The following is an 8,178-nucleotide window of genomic DNA, read 5'->3' on the forward strand; positions in this document are numbered from 1 at the left end:
CCGATAAGAACATCAATAGCACCAACAATGTAATTATTGAGTCTTTTTTTCTTTTGCAGTTTACTTATTTTTGCTTTGCCTTTAGGAAATACCTTATTAGGGATAGACAGTTAAAATTACTGTGCGTTAGTCATGGAGTGATTCCTCAGCATGTGGTTATCACAACTTACTATAAGTTAGCTTTTTGTTTGTTTTGCTTTTTTATATCTGGAATTATTTTTGAAACAGTTGACATTATTTTATGATTGTGTGAAATATTTGCCTGGTTTCCAAATCAGGTCTACAAAACATGGGCTATTAGAAACAACCTGACTTCTGTTTCTGCCCATCAACCCTGTTTCCTTCCTCTACCTTTCAGTAACTTTTGCTGCTTCAACTTTTTGGTTTTTCCTTTCATTTTAAAATATAATGCCCCTTCTTAGATAAGTAGAAGTCTAGTCTGCACACTTTTCTCCAAATTTTAGACCAAATTTCTTTCTAGTCAAGCTCCAGATAGTTGCAGAGGAAGGCCTGACTCCAGACTTGGTACACCATCATAATCTACCCGATTTGAAATAAAGTATTTCTTTTCTTTGTTGAGGGCCTAGTACTACTTCTCAGCCATTGTATAGAAGACTTTTCACATGCTAACTGAGCCTTCAGACAGCCCTATGAGGTAGGAATTATCCCCCCCATTTTGCAGAAGCCAAAACAGGAATTCAGTGAGCTGGGATTTGAACTCGGGTCTCCCTGATTCTATTGGTTCACAAGTATTTCTGGAGCCCCTAACTATTTTGGACCCCATCCCAGGAACTGGGAAACAGAGATGAACCACAATTATGGTATAGGACTGTCTGTCTGTCCAGTTGTTGGTCCACCTGCTGCCCTGGGAGCTCCTTAAGGGTATCTGCATCTGGTCCACTCTGAGCATGAGCCCAGTTCAGTAAAACCAGTGGGTGTTTGTTGAATGAATAAATAAATGAAGAAAGAAAGTTAAAAACAAAACTTGAGGTTGTTATGGAAATCTAATGCCTCTTACACTCAGAAACCTTTGGAAAAAAATAATTTCTAAATTACGGATATAATCTACTTCATTTTGGAAAATTTGGAACATATAGAAAAGCTCAAATGAGAAAATAAAAATAATCCATAGTACTAGTGCCCAGAGTTAGCCTTTTTGTTTAATACTTTGGTCTTTTTTAATGTATGGATATCTTTTTTAAAGAAACAACATTAAAAAAAAAGAAACAACATTTAGATCCTGATATATATATATATATATATATATAATTTGCATTTAAAATGCAAAAAAGTTTGCATTTAAGTAAATCACTAACAATGTATCATGAACATTCTCCTAATTGAACATCCTTTTAAACCTAAGTGTCTACTTAGAGGTTGGATTTATTTTTACCAGTGATGATTTTCTTTACTCTACACAATAATTATAAATTCAAGATTAAGGCTGAATTCACAACAAGAATATTTAGCAGGTTTCTAGGCTGTGCACTGTGCACTAGGCTCAGCCTCAGCTGCACAATCTTTCCCTGGCAGATGCCCAGGGAAATGCCATGAGGATGTTAGCTGCTGATGAGGCATCTGCCTTATCTGGCTCCTTTAACACTTGGAGTTAAATTATCATTTGTGTTTTACAGTTCCAATCTTTGTAGGTATCACTAAAATTCTCTCCTGGCTGCAGAGGAACTATGATAGGCATCAGAACAGGTGATTAAAGGCTGGCTCTGGAGTCAGACTCAATCTAAGCCTGGCTGCACCCGAGATGGCTGTGTGACCTTGGGAAGGAACTTCCTTTCTCTATGCTTCTGTTCCCTCTTTTTAAAAGAAAGATTTATTTATTTAATGATGGGGTGAGGTGGCAGGCAGAGGGAGAGGGAGAGAGAATCTCAAGCAGACTTGTACTGAGCGTGGAGCTCAATGCCAGGCTCAATCTGGACCTGATCACCATCTGAACTGACGAAACCAAGAGTGGGAGGCTTAATGACTGAGCCACCTAGGCATCCCTCAGTTCCCTCACTCTTTTTTTTTTTTTTTAAGATTTTATGTATTTATTCATGAAAGACACAGAGAGAGAGAGAGGCAGAGACATAGGCAGAAGGAGAAGCAGGCCCCCCCGCCCCGGGGAGCCTGATGCGGGACTCGATCTCGGGACTCCAGGACCATGTTCTGGGCCGAAGGCAGGCGCTAAACCACTGAGCCACCCAGGGATCCCCAGTTCCCTCATTCTTAACACAAGATAGCAACTGTTCCCACCTCCACAGGTGGTCATGAGGAATCAAAGGCAAAATGCCTGTCATATGATAAGCCGCTAATAAATATCAGATAGTGTTATTATAACTTATATGTTTGGAGCATCTTCTCTTTTTTTTCTGAATTGCACTTGCCATTTGTGAGTGTCAGGGCTACTCTGGGCAACTTTTCTTGATGGAAAGATAGGAAGCATCTGGATGGTCACATCTTGGAAGGAAGCATTAGCACCAGCATTTCAGGTGTGCTCTGACCCCATCTGCACCTTACACAGCCAGGTAGCCTGAAACCACTGATGGGGGCTAATGATTTCATTTTGTTTCTGAATTAATAAAAATAATGTATAAAGCCATCGTGGAAAGCAATAACATGTAATAAATAAGTTTATGGTCTCTCAAGTGAGACAATGAGGGTTCCAACTCCCCCTCCACCCTTACTATCTAGATGACTCTGAACAGACTATTTCCCATCTCTGAACTCCAGCTTCCTCATCAGCAAGTTGGAGATAATTGCGCAGATGATTGTTTTGTCTACCCCTCGCCAGTATCCATTTCTCTGCTTTTGCTTTAGGGTACCAATTCTCTCCGATGCTGGATCACGATTTTACTCCCAGGCTCTGCTTGTTGGGGCACCTGACCTGGGTTTAAGTCAATCAGTGCACCCATCACCTGGCCAGCAACTGGTTGGTAGGTGGTTATGGGACCCAAGCCCAGCCAATGGCTTGCCCTCAGGCTGTGCGAACCGCCTCATTTCCATAGCCCTGTGGTTGTGAGGGTGGACTGGTCCCTGCTGCAAAGCCTTTTTGCATCTTCATGAGGATGTGCTCCAGAAGAGTAGAGCCAAGAGAAACCAGTTGTGCTGGACAACTTTTGGGCCCTTCATGATGCTAGTCATGTCAAGGTAATGAATACTCTTTGCTTAAATCAGCTTGAGTTGGGTATTTTGTCCCTTTCAAAGGACAGAATCCTGCCTACAAAGCTACTGTATCTGTGTCCCAGAGTTGTTATGAGGATTAGATGAGGAAATGTATAGAAAGCCCTTGATACAGTGCTTGGCACCAAGTACGTGCTAAATAAATGGTAGTTGTTTATATAGTTGCAAGAAAATGCAGATAAAACAAAAAGGAAAATCAAGAGGGAAACGTGCACACTATTCTTTATTTCACCCCTTAGGGATAATCAAGTAAATATTTTGACATTTTCTTCCAGAAAATTTTCCTATGTGTATGTATTTATAAAATCCACAATGAGATTCTCCTCTAATACTGTATCATACCTTATTTCACTCAGATACAAATCAAACACATCATGAAGATATCTCTGCACAATGCTGTCATTCGTGGTGGCTGCATGGCATTTCACGGTTTTGCTGAGTACTCAGATTATCCCTGAGTTATTTTTGAATAAATGGTGCTGTGAAGGCATTCTCCATTATTTGTCCATCAATTGGTCTGTACCTTTGTGCATTTTGTAATTTTCTAATGATCAGTTTCTTTTATTTTTTTAAAAAAGATTTTATTTATTTTTTCATGAGAGACACAAAAAGAGGCAGAGACACAGGCAGAAGGAGAAGCAGGCTGTCTACGGGGAGCCTGGTGTGGGACTCGATCCCAGGACTCCGGGATCACGCCCTGAGCCAATGGCAGATGCTCAACCACTGAGCCACCCAGGTGTACCTCTAATGATCAGTTTCTAAGACTAAGATTGCAAAGTCACTTTTACAGATTGAAAAAACTACATTTGTAAGTTTTATTGAAATACTTGTTTTGAATAAAATACATGTCTCATTTAGTAATTTTAGGCTGCCAAAACAGCGTATCAGAGACCGAGTGACTTATAAACAATAGAAATTTATTTCCCACAGTTGTGGAGGCGGAAAAGTCCAAGATCAAGGCACCAGCAGATTTGGTGTCTGGTGAGGACATGCTTCCTGATTCATAAACCCCTTATCCTCCAAAGGTAGAAGGAGTAGGAAACTCTCTAGGGTCTCTTTTATAAGGACACTAATCTATACATGGGCTCCACCTCATGGCCTGATCACCTTCAATAAGCCCCATCTTCAAATATCATCACATTGGGGATTAACCTTCAGCATATGAATATTGAGGGAGGGCACATTCAGTCCATAGCAATACAATATCAAACATTTTTTAGAAGATTTTATTTATTCACTGGAGAGAGACAGAGAGAGCACAAGTAGGATGGAAGGCAGAGGGAGAGGGAGAAGCAGGCTCCCCACCGAGCAGGGAGCCCAATGTGGGGCTCGTCCCAGGACCTGGAGACCATGACCTGACCAAACGCAGACACCCAACCATCTGAGCCATCCAGGTGCCCCCAGGATCAAACATTTAAATGCCTGTTCCAGACAATAGGGAGTGCAGTTCTGTGGGCTCCAAATACTGCTCTGCAGCAGATAGATTACAGATCATGAATTATCGTGATCCTCCTGTAGGAAAGGGACTGTGATCTCCATAACTGAATTAATCAGCCTGTGATGACAATAAGCTGGATCTTGCTAGTTCTGAGCACCAGCCTGTTCACTCAGGAGACCTAGCACCTTGCAGAACCCCATTTTTATAGGTATTTCAGGGAGACCCAAGGGATGTGTAACATGTACCCACAGGTTAAGTCCTGGCTGTCATTTTATTTCAAAAGGAAAAACTAGGATTGCATTTGTTTGCAAATGATATGATCATCTATGCAGAAAATCCAAGGTAATTTACAAAAAAGCTGCTAAAACTAGTAAGTGAGTTTAGTAAGATTTCAAGATATAAGCTAAGGTCAAAAATCAATTGTATTTCTACAAAGTAGCAATGAACAATCACAAATTAAATTTTTAAAAAAGATTTTATTTATTCATGAGAGACACAGAGAGAGAGAGAGAGGCAGAGACACAGGCAGAGGGAGAAGCAGGCTCCGTGCAGGGAGCCCGACATGGGACTCGATCCAGGGTCTCCAGGATCATGCCCTGGGCTGAAGGTGGCGCTAAACCGCTGAGCCACCCGGGCTGCTCCACAAATTAAGTTTTTAAAACTGTAATTGAGCTGTAATTCACATAAGTCCCAATCATCATTTGACAACGCCTCTATCATCCCTCACCTATGCCTCTGTCCTGTTGAACAAACTACTGTAACCCCTGGCCATGTCAGGACTCTACCATGGCCCACTGTCCACTCTCCTTGGGGTTTCCCTGAGCCCTCTCTGATGACCCTGGAGGGGAAGGAGAGGTCACTCCTCTGGCTTTTGCTTAGTTAGGGCTGCTTGGGCACAGGAAAGGCTAGGGTTTAGTCAAGAGGGGCTTTCTTCCACACAGCCCTCAGCCTCCTTAGAGAGCAGTCACATTGCACATTGGCAGGAGAGCTGTGTTCACACTCGTGGACTGCCACGCTGCCGTCCAGAGCAGCCACATCCTGACTACGCCCACCTCTGCTCCTCAAACTCCGGGCTGAGTCTGGCTCTGGCTCCTTTTCTCTCTCAGGGGCCCGCAGGTGTCACTGCTCCTCTCTGACCTCATGCTCCTGTTGCCCGACTCCCTTGTTCCCTCAGGTTGTCACATGTTTGAACCTGCCATGGGTGTCCCTTGCATCCACCCCAGGATGCTGCCTGGTCCTCATTGGGCACAAATGGCTGCTGAACTTGGATGTGGTGACCCCTTAGCCCCAGTCAGGTGGTCCACTCTGTGACACAGATGCAGAGCTGGAGGTTCAGAGAGCACCTAACCTGCACCTAACGGCAAGTTATGATGGAGGCAGAATTGGTGCCATTTCTCTCTGACACAGAGTTTTATGCTGGTTCTGCTGCGTCTTTCAGGACCAACCATTTCCCACCAGTTTGTTTGTTTGTTTCTTTCTTTTTAAAGATTTTATTTATTTGTTCATGAGAGACACAGGGAGAGGGAGAAGCAGGCTCCATGCAGGGAGTCCAATGCAGGACTCGATCCCAGGACCCTGGGATCATGCCCCAAGGTAGATGCTCAATCACTGAGCCACCCAGGTGCCCCTTGTTGCCAGTTCCTAAAACCCATAGTCTGAGAAGCTCTGAGCAGGGAGGCTGGGGGTGAAGGGTGTCTGGTGAGTGAATGGCGTGGAGCTCTGGAAGAAAGACCTAAGCTTTCCCATTCACCTGCCTAGATTCAAGTCCCTGTACACTCTGTCCCCAGGGCCCATCCAGGGGAAGCTTCTCTCCTTTAAGTCCTACTGCCAGACCCAGCTTTCTGCCCTGGGGCTCCTGAGTTTGGAGGCTCTTCACCTGCCTCAGCCCTGGGTAGTGTGGGGATGGGGTTGGATGGGAGGGCGGCTGGGGTTTGACAGGCAGCTGGGCTCACTGGGCTGCAGGCCTGGCCCACCTCCTTTACCACCACCCCCCATCCCAGCTGGCTCCAGAGGGAAGCGGGGGTGGGGGCAACTTCACAGGGAAACTTTTGTTCTTGCCCAGAACAGACACAGGCTGGGGACCTAGCTTCCCCTTGGCTGCCACGGAGACTGGGGCCACTTGAGTTCATGTTTATTTTCACAGCGTGGATTCCATGGAGATAATCGGCCCTGACAGGGAAGCCCTGGTAGAGGGCTCAGGCCTCTGTGGAGTGCCTACTACGTGCTAGACCCGGTAGGCAGGGGCCAGTGGAATCCACAAAGCAGCCCCAGGGATTAGACACCGAACCACACTTGACTGAGGAGGAGGCAGCCATGGTACAAAGGGGGAAGCCACTTGGCCGAGGTCACACAGCAGGTTAGTAGAGAACTGGAAGAGGAGGCCACTGCTCCCTTGGGCTTTCTTTCTACCTTATGCCTGAGTTAGAGGCCAAGGATCTCAGTCTCCCTGGGGCTTCCTGGAGGAAGTACTGCCTAGGGCTTCACACAGGCCAGGGTCTGAGAAACAGGGTAGGTAAGAATGGGGTGTCCCTTTGAGGGGCTCCCATCCAAGCTGAGGCCTTGGGCAAGCAGCATGCTCTGAGCCTCAGTCTTCTCCTCTGCATAGTGGGGTTGATTACAGTGTCTGTCTCATCAGAGGGCTGTGCATACCCATTAGGACTAAGAGCTCACTCTTAAGTATTGTTAATATTATTATCACTGCTACTCTTCCATCGTACCCAGTCCTAAACCATCAGGCTCACCAGGGGCTCCAGGAGTCTCCTAGAAGACCTGTCGGTGCTCTTCCCGGATGGAGGCTTTTTCTGCTCGGGCTGCAGGGGATGTGAGAGAAGGGCTGAGCCGTGTCTGAAAGCCTGTTGCTGGTCCTCCCTGAGGAACAGACCGGATTGCACGGGGACTCACCCCCGGCCCCTCCCGGCTGGGCATCACCCCTTACCCCCTGCATCCTCCTCACGGGGCCACGGGCCACCACCGACTAGCGGTTCTCCTGCCAGTCCCAGGCCCAGGTCTGCCCTCACATCCTCCCTCCACGTTATTTATTTATTTTTCCATATTTACTTTCTCCTTTAGTTTATTTCACTTCCGAAATACATCTTGAAGGCACAGATCGATCCAATTCACTGGGCTGGTGACGAGCCTGCCAGTAAGCCGGCATCGGACGCCAGAGGACCCGGGGAAGCAGGCGAATCAAAAACCAAACATGGAACCAATAAAATCTTTAACCTGACACTACAAACTTCCCACAGACTTCAGAGAAATACCTCCAGAAGTGCACGACCTCTTAGTTTCTCCCCAAGGCTACCTCCTCCTCCAGCGGGGTCTTTCTAAAATACAGATTTGACCCTGTCACTTCCCGGCTTCAAAACCCCTCGATAGCTCCTCATTATTTATTATTCTTCTTCACTAACATTGATCGCGGTCCTCTGCCGCGGTCCCTGCCGAATGCCTTTCGTGCATGTGTTCCCGCGGGGCAGGGACTGCTGCTATCCGGGTCTCCGGCCGGGAGGGCACGGCCACGTGGGGGGACTGCAGGGTCACACAGCTGGCGAGTGCTGGGGCTGGGA

The sequence above is a fragment of the Canis lupus genome, chromosome 9 (assembly GCF_003254725.2).
Source record: "Canis lupus dingo isolate Sandy chromosome 9, ASM325472v2, whole genome shotgun sequence".
NCBI classification, from domain to species: Eukaryota; Metazoa; Chordata; class Mammalia; order Carnivora; family Canidae; genus Canis; species Canis lupus.